A 22,786-nucleotide genomic window follows, 5' to 3' on the forward strand; every position below is an offset into this window, starting at 1 on the left:
AGCTTTCTGTCTCAAAGTTGTGTGCCTTTAGGAGATTCTCAGGAAAAGATTCTTAAAAACAAATAAATATTGGCTAGATCTTAGGCACAAAACTTCAAAGCAAGCTTTTCACTTGTCTATACTTGACTAGACAGGCTTCAGTGGCCTTCTTTAACATGGGGCTACACTCATTCCTTCTTGGTATGATAAAGTGTGGGGTGTCTGAATGGTCCTATCACTCCAGCTGCTAAGCAGAAAGCAAGCCTGGTGGTGAGAATATATCCAAGTATACTTGACTTTTAACTAGAAAACTGGCCTTTAAAGTGTCCTTGATTTTGACCAGTAAAGGCCTTCCTCCTCCTTAGGAATGCAGTTAAAGGAGAATGGTAAGTGAGTTTGAGCTTCTGCAAAAGGCCAAACCACAAAACATTTTAGACCTTCCCCGCATCTGCTAGGATGAAAGGTGGAGGCAAATGGCATCACAGACAGGGTACACTCCTGATCTCAGTAGGAGATCAGACAGCCCAATGTGGTATCCTTCATGCTGGGCAGCAGACCACCTGAAGGGGAATGACTGGGCCGAAGCTGGGTCAGCAGGAGTGTTGCACCTTATATTGGTGTATATTTTCTTCCTGCAGCTTCTTCATCTTTTTGGGATATAACATTTTTCCTTAGCTTAATGATGTTCTGGACTTGGTACCTCACTCTACTATCCTCTTTAGTTCAGAGAAAAGTTATGTACAAATACTTAGCGGAGAAAGTGTGAAATGATCACAGCGGGAGATCGTCTCATCTATGGCATTATGCGTTTGAGAATAACATTGTATCTGACTAATTGGTATATTATATCTCCTGTGATAATATCTCTTGTGCCATTGAAAGTTTGGTTTTGGTTTGTGTCTGTGGACATGTGTATATATTGTAATTGACATTTTTCTAGGTAAGCCCTCTGATTCAGGATGCATTAGAAATCTTAAGTATCTAACTGTGTAGCTGGGCTAGATTGTGTATGCCTTGTAGACACATCCCACCATATATAATTTTAAGACGCATTCATGGCCTGCATAAAAAAGATGATCAAAAGTGTTTTCAGACTGTGTTGATTTAAATAGTTTTGTTTTACCTCTTTAAAGAAGAGCACTTTATGCAAGATATTGTTTTAATTAGAGAGGACTAAGTAATATATATTTTTTAATCTATAGCCTATCCTAGTGGAGAGAAAAAATCAAGGTGCCTTTTTATAAATAATTTTCTTATATTGAATCTTAATTTTCAGTAGAGAATAGGTCCATTTTTCATTATATTGAAATCAACATTTATTGTGGAAGAAGTAAGGACCGACATAGATTTTTGCTTTGAAGGAGATTACACTTAATTTTGAATTAATCAGTAGACAAAGAACCCACTATTATTTAATAATGGTGCTCTGCTTTTCTTTCTGACTTAAGTTTAGTTGTCTAGATGCCAACAAGATGAGCAGATTTTTCATGTGTGAGTGTCTCGTTATTAGTTAAAGTTTATGTAATACTTATGAAAATAGATCTTTTTGAAAAGAATTACAATATCTTGTTTATTGCTAGGTTAAAAAATTTATTGACAAACAAAAATTATATGAGCACGGGCAGCTTTAGATTTTGTAAAATAACATGTTCATGGAATCAGAAGGAAGATTTTTTTTTATCATTATCATCTCATTTTAGAGATGAAATAGCTGGGCTTTTGTTAACTTCAGCTTTAACTAATGTAATTTTTTTCAGCTAGGTTTAATTTTTAATAAAATGTGACCATTCTGTGCTTAGTCTGGTATAACCTATTTGTTTTACTCATATTTTGAGTATTTTTCCATGTCATTTTATCTCCTACCACTTCCTTCATTCTTATTTTAGGTATATTTTATCAAGGATGAAAGAAAATTTATTCAACCTTGATTTTGGACATTTATATTATTGCAGATTCTTCTATTATAATACTTTGTAGAACGTGCTTGAAACTAGATCTTAGTTTATATACATAATTATTTCCTAATGTTGAAATTGCTGGTTTGGGCACATTCATTTTTTACAATTATTGATAAATGCTATAAAATTACTCTCTAGAATCCTTGGATTTTTTAATTCCTTATCCTTAAGAGGTTAATTATGAAATTTTGAATTCTAGATATGGGAAAAAAGTTCAAGGGATTTGAATTTTTAGTGATTTTTTTTCCAAGAAGGAAATCATTGTATTCTTATAAGAAATTTTATGCACACAGAATACAAATCTGAGTTTAATTTTCTTTCTTTTTTCTTTCTTTATTTGAGAGAGAGAGTGAGCAAGAGATAGCATGAATGGTGGGGAGAAGCAGAGGGAGAGGATGAAGCACACTTCTTCCAGAGTGGGGAGCCTGAAGTGGGGCCCAATCCCAAGATCCTGAGATCATGACCTGAGCCAAGGTAGATGCTCAGCCGTCTGAATCACACAGGTACCCCTGTGTTTAATTTTCTTATCATTATCATAATTGCCACCACCACCATCATCATCTCAGATTAGCAGATGCATCCATTTATATTTTAAGTCACCTCTTTAATAATTAAAATGAGGACTTTGTGAAATAAAATTTCCTATCAAAGAGCTATTTATTTGGCTAGGGGAAAAAAGGTAAAAGAGGAAATTGAGGGACGCCTGGGTGGCTAAGTGGTTGAGCGTCTGCCTTTGGCCCAGGGCGTGGTCCTGGAGTCCCAGGATCAAGGTCCCCGCAGGGAGCCTGCTTCTCCCTCTGCCTGTGTCTCTACCTCTCTGTGTGTCTCTCATGAATAAATAAACAAAATCTTAAAAAAAAAAAAAAAAAAAAAAAAGTACCTCAAGAGGAAATTGATATACTATGAAAAGTGCTGTCAGTAATAATGGTAGACATCTTCTCAAACACTAGACACTGGAAATTCTTTTATCAGTCTTCATTCCCTCCTGGAGTCTCCAGATCTCTTAAATGATTTTTATACATTAAGCATTATCTTTTGTGCTATAGAGTTCTACTGGTTTTGATAAATGCATTGTGTCAGGCATTTACCATTACACATGGTTCAGGATAGTTTAAAAATTTTAAAACTGCCTTGAAAATTCCCCTATGTTTTACGTATTCAATTATATTTAGTATGTACTGTAATACTATCTTCCATTTGTAGATTTCTAACTCAAGTCATAATTCCAAAATACTACTTGGGGACAAAGACTGAATCAAACCCAAAGGGAAAAAGTGTTTTCAACACTGATAGCTAGTCTGGTAACCAGTTTGATGTCTGGCCCCCAACCATCCTTACCTTCTAGTATTCATACTCACATGTGATATTTATGTAAAGCATTTTAACCTGCTACACAATTAATTCAAAGCCTATCAAATATTAATGATGCTTAGGAGCAATGCCTTTTCAGCTAATGTAGTTTGCAGTGCAAGCTTATTATATAGAGTACCCACAATGTTTGACATGTCTATAGCTGATGAGAAAGCAGATAGAGCCTGAAGTAAACCCCACCAAGACAACTGTAGTAGAGGGTGCAGTCCTTTTAAGCAAGTAAATATGTCATTTTTACGAAACAGTTTTGACATAACATATGGCTCTGACAGAGAGTAAATAATATACCAGGGACAACAAATGACTATCTAACATGAACCAAACCACTGTACTGCTATGTCACATTGACCTAGCAGCAACTTTCAATTCTGCACTCCAATATGATACCACATTCCAGCAGAACTAGCTAACCAATTGGATAAATTGGTTAGTTATATGGGATACTTCTCATTAGAGAGAGATTATGTATCTGTCTCTATTGGAATAGGAGCTTAGGCCAGATTTACATTTTCTTTATCTGCAAAGATATTTATATCATCAGCATTACCATTCTTGTATTTTCTGAATACTTTTTTTAAAAAAATTTTTTTAAATTTATTTATGAGAGACACAGAGAGAGAGAGAGAGAGAGAGAGAGGCAGAGACACAGGCAGAGGGAGAAGCAGGCTCTATGCAGGGAGTCTGACGTGGGAGTTGATCATGGGACTCCAGGATCAGGCCCTGGGCTGAAGGTGGCACTAAACCACTGAGCCACCCAGGCTGCCCAGATTTTCTGAATACTTTTATTCACCATTATTGTTTCTCATATAATATTACTCTGTCCAGGGAAATTATTTCCCAATTAAATATGAAGATAACCGATTAAATCTCATAGCTTATCTCTTCTCTCAGTTTCCAAAAGTGAAATACTTCTATCAGGAGACAATCCAAGTGAATTGAAAGTTGTGACTCTCGTCTAATCAGCTTACTTGCAGTACATCCAAAAATAGGGAGAAATAATGTTGGATTTAATGAAATATTTTGTCTATAAAGATTAAAGAGAACTTCCACCTTAAGATAAAATGATAGCATATAGATGGAATTCTAGGAAAATGCTGGGAACATTTTAGAACATCCATAATTCTCCAGTCTTTCTGGTGATTCTGGAAAATATTCTTTTTGTAATATTTTAAAAGAAAGTAGTTTTTACTCTTAATTTTGGTATAAAGCATATCTCTAATATGTCAGTATAGTGAAAGATTTATTAAAGAAGATACTAAATGCGCAAAGCGTAAAGGTAGATCAGTTTAACTAGATTATATTTAAAAATGTCAGACAAAGGGCACCTGGCTGGCTCAGTCAGTTAAGCCTCTGCCTTCAGCTCAGGTCATGATCTTGGGGTCCTGGGATCAAGCCCCACATTGAGCTCCGTGCTCAGCATCAAGTCTGCTTTTTCTCCTCCCTCTCCCTCTGTGATCTCTGGCTTTCACTCTCTCTCATAAAGATCTTTAAAACAAAAAATAAAAAATAAAATAAAATGTCAAACAAGAAATATTCATAAACTGAAAAGACAACTACTTGCCTTTTACAAAGCATACATTGATTCATATTATATCTTCCATAAACAATAAACATTTTGATGTTTGGAATTAGTTTATATTTGATGGTGCTAAATAAATATTATTAATATAATTAAGTTCTTTTTTAACTAAACTTGAATATTATTACCAGAAAAAGATCTGTAAATAACTTTATTATTTAGAAAACATATGTGAAAGATTACCTTATATATTTATTTCAAAATATAAATCTAAATTACTCAACAATTGAAACAAATTACACCATGACTCATTGTTATAGTAAATGCAATGACATTCTCTGTGAATATGGGTCTCTCATATTACCAGTATACTTAAATGTCATCACGGGAGGGACATTAGATGTTATTTATACTTATATATCAGTTTGGAAATAGTACTTCAATATTTCATTATGCTTAGATTTGTCTCTATTCCTTTTTTAATAAAGCCAAATAAGGATCACCAAGACCATGATCAGCAAAATATGAAAGACATATAACAAACACAATTAAAAAATAAAGAGACAGACGAGGAACCCCTAATCATGTAAAAAATGATAGTCATTCAAGATGCATCTTGGTTAAATAGTCTCCAGATGGCAGTCTAGCACTACCTCAGCCAAAAACTTGAGCTGGAGATGCTGGGCATCTTCTCTGTTCTTAATTTCTGGCAAAGGGATCACTTAATATTTACCATTGTCCTTGTGAAAAGTAGGAGTGAAAACTGAGCTTATTCAGTTAGCTGTTTAGGGCTTTCACAAAACATACAAGAAATAGTTCTATAACATTTAGTTGTTTTTGGAATATACATAGATTTAGTTTTTCTCAGATTTATATTTTTTTAAATGAAAAAGGTATATATTATCAAATGTATTTTTTTAATAATATTACACTTCAAACAATTGTACATCCAGTCAGAGTCTAGGGAATAGCTGTTCTTTTCACTCTCAAAATGATGATACTTCCATTGGACCCACATTCAGATAAGGCCAACTGTAAATAACTCAAATAGTTCCTTTCACATACATTTTAATAAAACCTAGGCTTTAATTCATTATTAATAATGTAGGAGAGAAAAATATTCTAGTGTAACACTTCAGTAATTTAAAATTATGGGCCTTCACAAATACTCCATGCTGTTCTTCATTTTAAAAAATACATTTAAATACATTTAAAAAATACATCTCTTCTGTATTCTTTGCTTATTTATTGTGTTCATCAGTTCAGGGTGCTGTGACAAATACAGTGTGATTGGGTGGCTTAAACAACAGAAATGAATTTTCTCATAGTTCTGGAGGTTGGGAAATTCAAGATTAGAGTGAAGGCCTATTTGGTTCCAGGAGAGAGCTTTTTTCCTGTTTTGCAGATACACCTTTCACTTTGTCCTCACATGGCAAAGATCTCTCTTCCTATTCTTAAAAGTTTCCAATCCTGATGGTTTTGGAGTCTACCCTTGTAAATCTCATTTGATCTTAATTATCTCCTAAAGGCTCAATCTCCAAATACAGTCACATAGGGTGTTAAGGCTGCAGACATGAATTTATGGAAGAGGCACTGGGAAATTCAGTCTATAACATCTTAAAAATAAAGAGCAAATGGTTTCAGTGTTACAGTAGATCCATTTTCCTTTCTGGCCAGATTGTCATAATTGTAAGAAATGAGAATCTAGTAATATATCTGCTATGATTTATTTTGTGAATTCTCTGTTGAATTCTCTACAGATGTCCACTATAAAAATGGGGATATACGGTTTTCAGCATAAGACTTAAAGTGAAAAGTTAAATAGATAGAATAAGAATCGTAAAAGAACAATAAGTAAAACTCACCAGAGAAAACTAATGAAAATAAAAGGAAAAGAAGATATCAGTGGATAATTTCTTTGAATAATATACTTGTTTACAAACAAAAAGAGAATGGTTATAGTGACTGAATGGAAAAAGGATCAGAGGAACAAAGAAAATTAGTTGGGGAAAGTTTTTTTTTTTTTTAAGATTTTATTTATTTATTCATGAGAGACACAGAGAAAGGCAGAGACATAGGCAGAGGGAGAAGCAGGCTCCTTGCAGAGAGCCCCGTGCCAAATTCCATCCCACACCGGGATCACACCCTGAGTCCAGGGCAGACGCTCAACCGCTGAGCCACCTAGGAATCATAGGGGAAAATATTTTAAAAACAAGTCTATGAAAAGATAAGAGCCAGATAAGATTAAAATGGAAGTAAAAATAAATCGATATATTTAACCTGAAATGTTAACTAAATGCAATGTGTGAACTCAGAAACTAACAATTTTTAGTCCAAATACATTATAAGTATTATAATGTAGTAAATTAAATTATATAACTACATGTATTATTACTAGAAGCATTATCTACTATTTTTAAAATGTGTCATTGACTACAAAAAAGGAGAGTATATAAAATGAACCATAGCTATTATTTTTTAAATGTCATTTGTTTGTTATGAGGATTATATATTTTCCCTAAAGGAATTTATGAAATACAAATAAGAATATATCATCAGAAAACAAAATTGACTAAAAGCTTAAAATGTACATCTTCTACCAGGGTTGAAAAAATATACATTTAAATCTAAGCAGTTAACGGCAGTCCCAGGAAGCTCAGCAGTTTAGGGCCGCCTTCAGCCCAGGGTGTGACCCTGAAGACCTGGGATCGAGTCCCACATCGGGCTCCCTGCATGGAGCCTGCTTCTCCCTCTGCCTGTGTCTCTGCCTCTCTCTCTCTCTCTTTGTGTGTCTCTCATGAGTAAATAAATAAAATCTTTTTTAAAAAATAAAATAAATCTAAGTAGTTAACTGGAAGCCATAAATAGTAAGCCAACATTAGAAAAAAACCTTAGTAACTTTGTAAGCTAGAGAATTTATATGAATACATAACAGAAAGTAAAATTCAGTAGAGATAATAAAAAATGATGTATTTTAATTAAGACATAAGCTCTGATGTTAAACCAGAATTGTATTTTATATTATTTTATTTTTATACTAGTTTATAGATTTGCATGGCATATACATATTTTAGACATTTAAAAAGTAGCTGAAAGCTGCAACTGTTGAATATTAAAATACATTTAATCATTTTAGTATCACTCATTCATTATTCCTTGGGAAACATAATTTAATTATTCATTAAATTTGTTTCTCATTTATAATAAGTAAATCAGTCTAATGGAATCTTAGGATTTCTTTTTTTTTAAGATTTTATTTATTTATTCATGACACACACACACACACACACACACGAGAGAAAGAGAGAGAGAGAGGCAAAGACACAGGCAGAGGGAGAAGCAGGCTTCATGCAGGGAACCCGATGTGGGACTCGATCCCAGGTCTCCAGGATCACATCATGGACTGAAGGCAGCACTAAACTGCTGGGCCACCGGGCTGCCCAATCCTAGGATTTCTTGATAGTTTTTTTGTTTTTTTTTCTGAAAGCCAGATGAAATCATATAAAAATCTCTTGAAATTTGCTATCATTAAAATTTGAACTAGAAAATGGGTAGAAAGTAATCTCCCACACTCTAGGGTAGAAGCTGTTTTCTTAGCCTCCTGTTTTTGGAGGATAACTCATGTAAAATATGAAGAAGCCTATTTAAGAAGGGAAGCTTTTAAATGGTCCCATCATCATTAATAAAGTGGTATAGACAAAACAATGAGAGCAATTGTGAAGGGAATTTCTGAGACCATCTGTATCAGTCAGGGTCCCAGAAGGAACCCAAGGCACTCAACAAAGGAAACTTTCAGGAAGATTTCAATGAAAAGACTATTTACCAAGGTGTACTTACAGGATAAGGAAACTACAGAGGGGTAGTTCAGTACTACTGTGCTTATAATAGTGAAATTGTAACCATCCTGAGGCTGGAAAGAATGAGAGGCAGAAGTTCCTGCAGGGACACCTGGGTGGCTCAGCGGTTGAACGTCTTCCTTTGGCTCAGGGTGTGATCCTGGAGTTCTGGGATCAAGTCCCACATCAGGCTCCTAACAGAGAACCTGCTTCTCCCTCTGCCTATGTCTCTGCCTCTCTCTCTGTGTCTTTCATGAACAAATCAATAAAATCTTAAAAAAAAAAAAAAAAAAAGAAGTGATTCCTGGAAACCAATAGTCATATACAGATGAACCCTGAACATTGCAGGGGTTAGGTACATTGACCTCCACAAGTTGGAAATCTATGTGTAACTTTTGAATCCCTAAAACTTAACTACTTAACAAATAGTCTACTGTTAACTAGAGCCTTAACAATAACATAAAGCTAACATATATTTTGAATGTTATATGTAGTATATACTATGTTCTTAAAGTTAGAGAACATGTTAAAATTATAAGGAAGGGAAAATACACTTATAGCACTATACTGTAAACAAAAAAAAAAAATCTGTGTCTAAATGGTCCCATGCAATTCGAACCTATGTTGTTCAAGTCAACTATACAGAGGGAAAGTTCAGTCCCTGGAAAGAAACAGTGACCTTCAGTCAAGGGACAAAGCTACACAATGGCCACTCAAAAGGAAGAGAGCCAAAGAGATGCATAACTTAACCTCACTACTCTTCACTTTAATCTCCTATTAAGTCAACTAGTTAGCTGAGGTCTGTCAGAACCCAGAGCTCAGGTATCCCTTGGATATAGTCTATGCAGGTCAGTCTCCTGGGATAGAGTCTACAGTAGAGTGGAGAATGGCAAAGAATGTGTATTAATTATGCTTCTCCAGAGAAATAGAACCAGTTATGTAATTATGAAAGCCAAGAAATCCCATGATCTATAGTCTATAAACCAGGAAGGCCACTAGTATAAGTTCAGTTCAAGTCTAAAGGCCCAAGAATTGGTAGTCGATGATATAAGTCCCAATCCAAGTCCAAAGGCCCAAGAATCAAGAGTGCTGATATCCAAAGGCAAGAGGAAATGGGTGTATCTCCTCAGGCAGATACATCAGCAATTCACCTTTCCCTTTTTGTTCTGTTCAGTCCCTTAACAGATTGGATGATGCCAGCCCACATTGATGAGAACAGATCTTCTTTACTCAGTCTGCTGATTCAAAGGCTAATCTCTTTCCAAAACACTCATGCAGACACACCCAGAAATAATGTTTTACCAGCTGTCTGGGAATCCCTCGGTGCAGTCAGGTTGACACATAAAATTAACTATCACAAAATGGATCTAGTGGGGCAACTGATAGCTATCTGGAAGATGGTGTCTTCAGGAAATATTTATGAAATGAATATAGTCAGAATAGTGAGCTTCTATTTGGCTGATAACCTAGTTCAAGTCCCATTAATAGATGCTTAAGATCAAACATTTTTTAAAGCTGTTCAAAGTTCTATATTAGGTCAGACTTGTGTGGGTCCACTTATCCATGAGTTTTTTGCATTCCTAGATTTTTTACAGTATACGTTATTCTATATACTCTGTGGACTTCTGCGGATCCATGGAGTATACAGATTCAATTGTGACTTCCTTGTCCTACCATTTAAGAATCTCTTCAGTCTAAAATCAACCTGTCATTTTCTCCTTAATATCTTATGGGTAAATATTTAAAACAACCATTTCTATTCTCCCTGAGTATTTTAGATTTTTTCTAGAAGCTTGATAAAGATGAGATGGATGTCAAATTTGTTATTAGGCTATGTACTATGGCAACAATGACCTAAGTTTAGCAGTCCATATCTGGACTAAGAGAAATAAAAATGCTAAGTAGAACATATATTTGGGTTTCTTTGAATCTGATTTTTTTTTTTTTTAACTGGTAAGTTCCAGGCAGAGACCTGGAACTTGTCTATGGTATTGTAATAAGACACATCCTAAAGACCATATGGCTTCATATTATTTCTATACCTGATAAAATTTATTTCATTGCTTCTGAAACCATCTTTGGGTATAGAGAATCACTCCTGGATAGCTCTGTGGACTGCTCCAAGAACTACCCTAAGTGAAGATAAACATGTGATTCTGCTATGCTGGCAAGCTCTGCTTTCTCTTCTATAGTCTTCCAACAAATCTAATGCCGAGGTTGACCTTAGCTGAGATATTTAACAGATTATCAATATAATATAAGTGGCAGGGGTAAATTGAAATACATTTTTCTATTACCTGGGTCTCAATAACTATACTTTATGAATCAAATAGGAATTGCATTTCACTGATAATCCTAGTGGCAGAAATACAGAAAAACATATGCTTAAATATTCTGGAGGTTTCATTTTCTCCCAAGTTAAATAAAAATAGAGTTAGATGTTACCAGACTAGTAGCATAGCTCCTCTACAATATTATCAGTGAGACGGCCTCCTCCAATCTTCCTGCTCTGCCATTCTTAGTGTATAACTTCCCATTTAAAGTTGCCTCATGATTACTTAGAGGTTCAGGAATCTCCTGTGTTCCATGCAGGTAAAAGCAAAAGGCTACTGGGAAGAGATACAAGCCCGATGAACCACCCACCTCCCCCTTTGCTTTCAAAGAGCATTCCTGATACTATGCTCAACAAAATTATATTAAAATTTTACTGGGTTGACCAAAAGAAGAACTAAGAGGAAAAGAAGGAGGAGGGGAAGAAGGAGACAGAGGAGGGAAATGTAGTTTTTTCAGCTGTAAAGTTGTTTCCAATAATAGAACGTATTCTTAAAAAAAAAAAAAAAAAGAGGTGAGGATAATATCAACTTCTGTAGGTTATGCCTTTTCTTGTTAAGCTTTTCTACATTTTTTTCTAAGGCTAATTAAGAAGAAAAGATTACATAGAAATTGACTAATTTCTACCTCAATCCCTCTGCTAAATCCTCTCATTTTTAGTAATGTTATAACATTGCTATGTTATTAGCATGCCTTTTGCTTCCAAATATTCTACTAAATGAATCAGCAAGAATTTTTAGATTACATTCCATATGTTCAATTGTGTATTCCACCCAAAACCACTACATTGAGCAAAGTTAAAATAGTATATTCATGATTTGTTAACCTAATGTCCATCTTGAGATGAATAAAGAAGATATGATATATACACATGATGGAACATTATTCAGCCTTAAAAGAGAAGGAATTCTGAAATATGAAACAAAATAAATTTTATTAAGTAGGTATAGAAATAATATGAAGCCTCTAGATTATTTAAGCATCTGTTTTACCGTCACTACGATTAACAGTGACAGGATAGGATCGCATAGGATTATGCAATTCCTACTTGATTCATAAAGTACAGTTATTGGAACTGAGGTAATAGAAAAAAAGTACATTGTATTTGGATACCCCTGCCACTTGTATTATATTGAGAGCATGCCAGCAGGACAGAATCACATGTGTATCTTCAGTTGGAATAGTTCTTGGAGCAGTCCACAGAACTATCCTGGAGTGATTCTTTACACCCAATGATGGTTTCAGAAGCAATGACTATTTTAGGTACCTCGTATAAGGTTGAATTGTGTGATATTTGTCCTTCCAAAACTGGCTTATATCACTTAGCATAATATCCTTAAGGTTCCCTTAGGTTGTTTCTACATTTTGGATATTATGAATAGTCCTGCAATTAAGATTAGGATTTCAAAGAGATATTCACATTCTAATATTCTGTTTAAGATGCCGAAGTTCAAGAACTGAGTTTGAGATTTGGAAATTTGCACTAATATTACATTCAAAAATTGTTGAATAAAATTTACTGTATTAAAGAATAAACATATTTATGTTCTAATTATGCTTGATCTAGTCATGTATTATCCAACATTTATTTAGCACCTCATATATATCAAGTTTTATGTTAGTTGTGAGCATAAGGTGGAAAATCTAACAGTCTCTGTCCTGGTACTCACGGCACAATGTGAGACGTGTTACAAACAAGTTCTGAAAGCACTGTAGTTCCAGCTAGCGGGAAGATCCTTGAATCCTGACCTGGAATTTGTGCAAAGGCTTTCGAAAGGTGATTACACTTGAGGTTTCTTTGTTTCTGTTTTGCTTTTGTTTCTTTTTGTTTTCCTGAGGGTTACAACCAGAAGAATAGGGATAGGAAAACTACATTTTTAAAAGAAAAAGAATTTAAGAGGATAATCTGAGGAAAGCTTTATGTGCTCCTTCAATTTTTAAAATAGGTATTCATATATATCTTATAAAATAAAACAGTACAGAAAAATAAAACAAATTGCTTTTTTTTTTTTAAAAGTTGGACTCTAATTTGACCTAAACTAGTGGCAATTTTTAGTATGCATTAGCTCCTGTCTACATCTAGTGAGCACTACAGTTGTCCACCACAGCATCACTAATTCACTCAGCTCACTGTCCTTTGGCATTTGTTCCTTTGCCATTTCTGTCATTATTTTTTAGTTCAGCTTCTGGAGTGAATAGACTAGTTAGCTAATTTTCATCATTCCTATTGAGTAGAGCCTTCTGATCCAGTCTCATCTACAGAGAAGCATAACCCCCTGCTTTACAATGTACAGTCTAGTTCTACTTTTCCTGAACAGAGAGCAATTTCAGAAGTTTGAAAGATATTGTGACTGAGTAGCACAGAATAGGATTTTACATATATATATTTGCACACCTTTGCGATGATGCAGTGTTTGGAGAATGTGTATGTGCTTCAGAACTTCACACTTTTTGTTTTCTCCCATTCTGTGATGGCCTTGTGGGTGTTTAATAGATTATTTTTTAATCTACTGAGGAAGTGTTTTATAACTTCAAACAAGAAATGAGAAAGGAAGAGAATAAATCCAAGGGTGGGTTTCTTCTAATTTTATATGAAAATTTCTCATCCTGTATATTCGAACTATTCTTAACTGGCCATCCTAGTGCTATTTAAATTTATGTAAATGTATATATATTTAAATCCTATTGAGGATTATTGCTGAGATGGAGACAATTCTCAGAATACTCCTAATGCATATCAGTTAGGAGAGATTAGAATTTATGGATTTCTAGTAGTGTTCAAAAACACTTTTGAAAAATGGTTAAAGAAATGTAAATGGTCATTGCCTATTTTTTGAAGTGGTTGACATTCTTTAATTTTGACAAAAGTATCCTTTTTTACTTCAACACTGATGTTATTATGTGGCATTGTATTTCATCTTCTTTTTTTAGAGGAGTATTTGTGTTTTGTTTGCTTATTTTGTTTTTTTATTTTTGCTATAGTCATTTAGTTATTAACCAGCTACCTTTGAAACCATTTTGAATGTGAACAAGATATTACTGACCACTTTTCACTAATAAATACTGAATCCTAGGGAGTTATTATAGAAATAAAATCACATCTCTTTATAAAATTTTCATTGTCTTTTTGTAAAAGGTAAGATACATTAGATAAATAGGTTAGGGGAATATATATTTATTAATTTGTCTTGGATTAGTAGTTTCCTCAGACTTGAAGCTCAATTTTCTAGACATGGTTTTTAGAGGATGATGTACTGCCGCATGCTGCAGCTCCTTGTTCTGTCACTGCTATTAATTTGCTTACAAATAGCACAAGTAAACCAGGGAATATTACTTATTGGTACCAAAAGTAATCACAGTTTAATGAACTAGCAAGAGACTATGTTGTGCTAATTCTTCCCTATTGAACCAATTGAGGGAAAGAAAATGTATGATTGCTTTTAAGTGGACATATGTTCCATGAGATTGTTTACGATGTAGATTAGGAATATGTTAAGAACACACCAAAAGGGGCATTAGAACTGCTTAATCTAGAAGTGTTCATATGGCTAAGGTGTAACCAGAAAATATACAGCTTGAATGATTACTCTAATACCAAATCATACGCAAGATCTCTTACAAAAAATAAAAAGGAAGAAACAGCCTAAAATGGGCAGGAGAAGAGACCAGAATTCATGTACTACTTTTCTAGGCCTACATTTTACTTCACTTTGTAACTGGCACATTAAAGATTTTTAATTCTGAGCTGCAGATTCCTCTTGCATAAAGTGATGTAGTGTGACTTACTTTCTAACTGGTTATGAGACAGTTCTTTAAATAATGAGAAATCAAGGTTTTATCGGATGAGATTTTAAGATTAAAGATCTTTTCTAGCATGCCACTTTGATTAGCAGGAAACTCTATATTGAAAAAGAAATAAATGAATTGTTTTTGTGGCTAAAAGTAAGTAAATAGCCACATTTTTAATTAATTGATTTATTAATTTCAAAATTAAAAAGGTAAATTAAGCCAGTGAAAAAGGTTTATTTAATATTACATATGAGATATTTGTAATCAAAGAATAAGTTTGTTGTTACAGATTTTTACCTGATACAATAGATTTTTCATCACCATTAAAGTTTCAGTTATCAAATCTTGTTCTAAAATGCAATGTGGGGGGCAGCCCGGTTGGCTCAGCGGTTTAGCACCGTCTTCAGCCCAGGGCCTGATCCTGGAGACCAGGGATCGAGTCCAACATCTGGCTCCCTGCATGGAGCCTGCTTCTCCCTCTGCCTGTGTCTCTGCCTCTCTCTTTCTCTCTCTATGTCTGTCATGAATACATGAATAAAATCTTTAAAAAAATGTAATTTGATGATGCCTAGGTGGCTCAGCAGTTGAGCATTTGCTTGTCTGCCTTCGGTTCAGGGCTTGATCCCGGAGTTCCGGGATCTGGATTGAGTCCCTCATCCCTTGTGGGGAGCACGCTTCTCTCTCTGCCTATGTCTCTGCCTCTTTCTCTGTATCTTTCATGAATAAATAAATAAAATCTTAAAATAAATAAATAAAATGTGCAAGGAATGTGCAAACACAAGGTTTAAATTATGAATAAATTTGACATCAAATAATCTACAAAGAAAAGTATGTATCTACAGAACAGAGAAGATAAGGCTGCCAGTAAAATACAGACACCAGAATGAAACATGCTCTTAATCAGCATCCTCTAGGAAGCTGCATGAGCCCTGAACCTAGAAGAGCTGCCTGATAGTACTTAAGAAGCAATGAGAGGAAGAAGCCCATATGCTGCAGTGCATCCCTCAGGCTCAAATGGTTTTTTGGATTTAGTTTAGTGCTTGTGGCTGCCACACAAACCACAGGGTAGCCTTCCTCTTAATCTTGCCTAAAGATTTCAAAATAGCTTCCTTGCTATGAATAAAAGGCAAAATAAATTTTTTAAAAAGTTGAAACTTGTACTGCTGCCACAGAAACAACGAAAACTTCTTCAGCTGTGCTTTACACAGAGGCAGGAGGGATCAGTAATAGTGCAGGGGGAGTTAACCTGAGGCACTCAGTAGCATGGGCTGTGGTTCATCAGCCACCCCATAGGATCACAGTGTAGGTCAGCCACCTGCCAGCATTAGATCTAGCGCAGCAGGCACCTGTATCTTTCTGGGGAAGTTGTCACCAGAGTTAGTTACTTACTTGCAGATGGTGTTAAGTGTAGTGACATGGAGTATGTACTGCATCACATGTGTCCTTAGGGATAGTCAAATTTCCCTTATAAATTGCCGCATAGTTTCCCATCAATTTTCTAAAAACAATGAATAAAAAACAAGTAGAGAAAATTATGTCAGAATTACTTTATAACATTCTCAGCCTTTGAAGTTTGGGGGCAACTCATGTATACATATACTCATGTATATTCACATGTCTAAGACCTAAATATAACCAGTAAAATGGGTAAAGGAGATTTAAAGAGGTCATTCAAGCTGATTTTATCTATTGCAAAGCATTAATATATTTTTATGGGTTCTAAGCTCTCAAATTCTTTGAGATTATTTTATTATATTCTTACTGTTATAAAATTGATTCTGGGACCAACTTTACCTAGATATGTTTTTGAGTTTTTTATCTTTGCTTTTTCTAGTTTTGTATAGGAATTTTAGCATTATGTTTGCATTCAGGATTTTCCAAAAGCTGAAAAGGTTTCACCAGCCAAATTATTCTTGCTTTGAAGGATAATACCTGAATATATGTACATGTCCTAACTGAAAGGAAAAACTGTTACAGAGTTTGAATTTAATGACTCTGAACATCAGAACAGAAACTTAGCTTTTTATCAAAGCTACATAAAACAGTTACCTGACAGGAAGATTTTTTTTTTTCCTGGAAAAGGAAGAATTATATTTGATCACACAGAGAAATCTAATTGAACATATTTCAGAATGACTCTCAAGTAAAACAGTTGTTGAACAATGATAAAAGTGTAAGACTTTTCTATATTGTCTTCATTGGCACATTATCTTATCATTTTCTGATTGGTTTAAGTGGAAATACTTGTAGAAATACTAAATTACATATGACTAATCATTATAGAGATCTAAGCCTTTGATTTTTATAATGTACTTTTCAATATTTCCTATACAAGGAATTCTTGTGTGTGTGTGATTTTTTTCTTACTTAGCTTGGATATTTATAATTGGACAACCTCATGACATGTAAAACAAAACTTTGGCCAAGTCACATTACTCATCTTTTGCAAGTCCTTTTTTTCCCCCAAATTTTCTTCATCAAAACCCTTGCACCATTTTAACCTTCCTTTAGTTATCATATCCTATATCTACTCTATTAGCATCTTTTATTCCATTCATTCCAAAGAGTTTTTATTTTTAAAGCTTTTAAAGATTTTATTTATTTATTTTGGGAGGGGTGTGAGGGGGAGAGGGGAGGGAGAGAGAGAATTTCAAGGAGGCTCCATGCATGCTGAGCCTGATGCAGGGCTTGGTCTCACAACTCTAAGATCATGACCTGAGCCAAAATCAAGAGCTGGTTACTTCACTAAACACCCAGGTGCCTCTATTCCAAAGCGTTTTTAAAACATTATTGAGAAGGAAAACAAAAAGCAAAAGTTCAAATGACTATGTCATTAATTGTGCACCTATAAGAGATTAATTCCTCTAAATCCATAGAATTATGAACTGTGCCCCTATTTGTATTAAATTAACTTCCTGAGTGCTGATACTAACTCATTTTTTTTCCACTCCCCTGTCCTTAAAGATCAGGAATGTGCCTAAATAAGCCTAAAATCATCTTAATTACTGTATTTTTAAAACTATACTTTGCATTTTGTCTTTGTCTTAATATTTCTTGATCTCCTGGATTCTATGTGACTAAAATGTCTGCTTGATTTTACTCCTGCTTTTTGTGTGTGTGTTTTTACTCATTTCTGGTCTATAATTGACTTCAGTTTTTTGCTTTGTATTGTTTTTAATATTTATCACTTTCATTCTGAGATTTCATTGAACATTCCTTGGACTAGCAAGCCCTTTCCATAATATGAGAAGTTGGCAACTTGACTTTCTACCTCCAGGCAGGCAAAATTCACAGTTATAGTACAAATACACAGAGAACATTTTTGACAAATATTAAGGGGAACAGTATGTGACTCAGCATTTTATGGCAGGTGTATGATCAAGTTAAATACTACCTCATGCTTTTCCTTGACTTGCTCTTCAATTGCAAATCAAAGCTTAACAACTTACCATACTTAAAGGGAAAGGTTTAAACTATATATAGATCTACTTGATGTCGTCTGAAAGGTAGTCACATCAGAATTATCCTCCATGAGTAATTTGGGCACTGTCATTTCCTTACTGGTTTATAGGAAGAGTGCCAAATCCTTAGTCATTAAGTCTATTTCCTGCGGAGATGTGGTGGCAGACTTCAGGAGAAATGCAAATACAAGCTACAGCCATCTCCTCAGATTTGACAAGAGGAAAATCCACAGCTATATGACTCTGGACTTCTGCCATAAGTAATCTTGAATAAATAACTCTGAACTTAGGATATATGAGCACATTGAAATTCAAATGAGGGCTTGAGAGTTCCAAGGTTCATTTAAACACCCCAGGATGAAACATGTTTAGCAGTGCTCCCAATTCTCTTACACAGATTCTCTGAGGCCACTGCCTGTCTATATCCAATTTAACTCTCAAGTAACTCTGCTTGTTCTGTATATTAGGATTATGTGGATTAAAAAAGTATTTAAAGGAAAACAATAATAAATGACTTATTCATAATAAAAATATTTTTATTCAAAAACATCATTAATGAAGCAAAAATTCTACACTATAAGGGCATATGAATTGATTTTCTTTTTACTTAATGATAAATTACATTTTCTTGATTCATATTTGTTACATCTGGCAGCAATTTTTGAAGTTTGTTAAAAAGAAAAAAGAAAAACAAGTGTGTTATTTCCATTGAAATTATAAATTGGGTAAGCATATCATTTATTGCCCAAACCAGAACACTTTTGAAAATGATGAAAATTCCTTTAGAATATCTCAAAACTGGATCTGTCCTGAGCACATCATGACACATGATCTCTTGAGTTTTGGAAGATATATATGTACTAATTTCTTTTTTCAAAAGTAACAAATGTTACTCTCATTGGTGATTAAACTATACAAACAATCCTACTTTTACAAATAGATCAGAATGTTTTAAATAAAACCACGTAGATCCATGTGATTTTCACTGATTCAGTTTTATGAAATTGTTTAAATTCTTCTAATTTTCTGTAGCTTTTGAAGGATATTTGGCAACTATCTATTGGTTTCTGAAGTTAATTGTCTATTTAGATTTCATTCAGGTAATAAGAACAAAGATCATATTTCATGAAAGTTTAATTTGGATGCATATCAAATTTATTCATATGGAATTAGGAGGGAAATTAGGATGCAGACTAATTTATATGGTATTAGGAGCAATATAGTTTTATTCCTAAATAACATTTTACACCTCATTCTCTCAAATATTTCTAATACTCAATGAACTCTATCACTGTAGAGATTTTTAATGTAGTAGATATTCCACAGTGTTTCATCAGAGGTATGTATTTAACATCACATGTGTTTTTATTTATGGTTCCTTACAATTTTTGGCAAGATAGACTGAGGGCTAATATTTCACTGGAAAAATCAAGCTGGCTGCCCTACATTTGAGTAAGTGATATTATCTCTTTGATACAGTGGTGCAGAGTGGACATTTAACATTTAGCATGGCTTCCTATAGCCCTTATCCATAATTGTCTCTGTGGCTTTTCAGAGTGAAGCCAAAATAAAATCCCTTCCAAAAGCTCCTTTATCTAAGTCAGCCTTCTTCATAACACCCAAAATTACTTGAGGTGATTGGTTATTACATTTGGATTTATAAAAATTTGATTTTAAATTCTAAGGAGGAAAATGATTGTTTTTGCCTCAAGACTAGAAGATAATCGAATTAAATGAATTATTATTATTGCATCAAATAGGTCTATGAACTTTCAATAACTCATCATTCCATTCTTTTGCAGGGTTTGAACAGCTTTGCAACTGGTCTTCTAGACCCTGTTATGATTCCATTGGCCTACTGCAAAGTAGAGGCTATCCTGGGTCCACGTATAAAATTACGTGATTGTTCTCATTTAGTTTCAACATTGGTTCTGGGGACATGTTTCATAAGAAAGGAACTACAATTACTATTTTAAGAATGGATGTGGAAAGTTATATTTCCTTTAACAATGCCCACATTTGAAGCAACATTTTTATTCTTTTCAAATGTATATGCTTTTATGTGATCAGGTGGTTTTTGCCCACAAGAAGTCTTTTATGCCTAACCCTATGCCTGAAAGTTTTTTTAAATCATGAAATTCTTCTCAACTTTATCCTCTCATCCCAGATCAATGTAGTTATAAGAGAAATAATTTACTTTCCAAGTATTTCTAAATAGAAAATTCCCACATTGTGAAGAATTTACTATTTCTTGTTCTAAATATAAATTATGTGATGGCTCACTTTTTGCTTTTGAAATCCTATGATTTATATCAAAATATATCTTGAAATGAAAAATTCTGAGAACAAAGAAAGTATTTTTCAGCTTGCTTTGAACAGTACTGAAGTGTCACTATGTGAAGTTTCAATGATTAAATATATTTTCTTTTACAAAAATAATGTGTCCCCTAAGGACAATTCTATTCCCAAGTAGATTGGCAACACTATCAGACGGGTTACTTTTTAAAGTTCCTTAATATAGTTATAATAGTTGCTTACTGGCCAAATAAAATCTGAAATGTATCTAATTATCACTTTTATCTTTTTGGGGGCAAGTTGACTACAAATTGTATTATATATCCTCTTAATTGTAAAATTAAATTTACTCTTTGGAGAAATGCTCAACAATTTAATAGATCCAGGCAAGGTAACTTTACTACATAAAGCCAGAGTACAACTCTGTGTCATGGAAGTGTATTTAAAGCAGAGAAAGACTAATATTTCTGAAGCATAAAGAATGTTGCAAATTGATGACTTTGGTGACTTAAAAGGCTGGACTGAGTGCAATGTCTATCTAATGCAGCTGTTGAATTATGTCTAAAATATTTTATTCCTCAGTAGAAGAGAGGTTTCAGTTACACACATCATTTATGCATGTACTATACCCCCATTGAAAATTAAAGGTAGTTATGCTGTATTTCAGCATAAGGTAGTTCATGTACTTGCCAGAATGAATGATACACAGGCACCTCTTCAGATGTCTGTGTCTATAGAGAGTTTTCTGCCTATGTGTGATTTTTCACATCTTGGCTCACATTTTAAATGCAAATCCAACACTAAGGGACATTATGAATATATGACACATGAAAGATCTGTTGATTTTGTGGACAAGGATTACACTTCTTTATGTATTCATCTTTTTAATGAGGAAAAGTGATACAACACACAAAAAATGAGCATGTAATTTAATTAGAGTAATTTGCATGGGGTTTAATTCCATTTTTAAAATGAAATTCTAATGTCTGCTTTATTTCAGTTTCATCTCTCCACATTTAAAATGGTATCTAGAAATAAATTTTATTTAATGAATGGAAACAAATGAATTCCTTCTTTTGCTGGCTGGCTGCTAATGACTGAGGAATGGACAAAGTAACCTACCAATGATGCTAAGGCCAATTATAAAATTACTTTCTTAAAATAGATTAATTAATTCACAATACCTTCTTTGTTCACTTTGACCTACATTTTTGGAAATATGGTAATCTTAGTTTGGTAATTAAGTAGAATTCTATTAGGTGGGGTGGTTTTTTTTTTTAATTTCTTTATTTGAGTATAATCCACATACAATGTTACCTAAGTTTCAGGTGTATAACATAGTGATTCAACATCTCTATATGTTATTTTGTGCTCACCACAGAAGAGGGAGAATTTAAATGTAAGTGGATTGTTCTGATTTAAGTAACTACAATGGTAAAATCTGGTCCAGAGCCATAGTATTTTCTTTTCTTTTTTTTAAATTTAAATACAATTAGCTAACATATAGTATATCATTAATTTCAGATTTAGTTTTCAATAATTCATCAGTTGCATATAATACCCAGTGCTCATCACATCACACATCCTCCTTAATGTCCATCACCCAGTTACTCCATTCCCTCCCACCTCCTCTTAAGCAACCCTCAGTGTGTTTTCTAGAGTTAAGAGTCTCTCATGGTTTGTCTCTTTCTCTTTTTTCCCATTCAGTTTTCCCTCCCTTCTCCCTTATGGTCTTTTGTACTACTTCTTGTATGCTGCATATTGGTGAAACTATATGATAATTGTCTTTTCTGATTGACTTATTTCACTTAGCATAATGACCTCCAGTTCCCTCCTTGTCTATGTAAATGGTAAGTATCCATCCTTTTTGATGGCTGAGTAATATTCCATTGTGTGTATATATATCACATCTTCTTTATCCATCTGTCAATGGACATTTCAGTTCCTTCCACAGTTTGGCTATTGTGAACATTGCTGCTATGAACATTGGGGTGCAGGTGCTCCTTTGTTTTACTACATCTGTATCTTTGAGGCAAATACCCAGTAGTGCAATTGCTGGGTCATAGAGTAGTTCCATTTGTAACTTCTTGAGGAACCTTTATACTGTTTTCCAGAGTGGCAATTCCAGCTTGCATTCCCACCAACAGTGTGAGAGGGTTCCCCTTTCTCCACATCCTTTCTAACATCTGTTATTTCCTGAGTTGCTAATTTTAGCCATTCTGACTTGTGAGAGGTGGTATCTCATTG

The sequence above is a fragment of the Canis lupus genome, chromosome 8 (genome assembly GCF_011100685.1).
Source record: "Canis lupus familiaris isolate Mischka breed German Shepherd chromosome 8, alternate assembly UU_Cfam_GSD_1.0, whole genome shotgun sequence".
Classification (NCBI taxonomy): domain Eukaryota; kingdom Metazoa; phylum Chordata; class Mammalia; order Carnivora; family Canidae; genus Canis; species Canis lupus.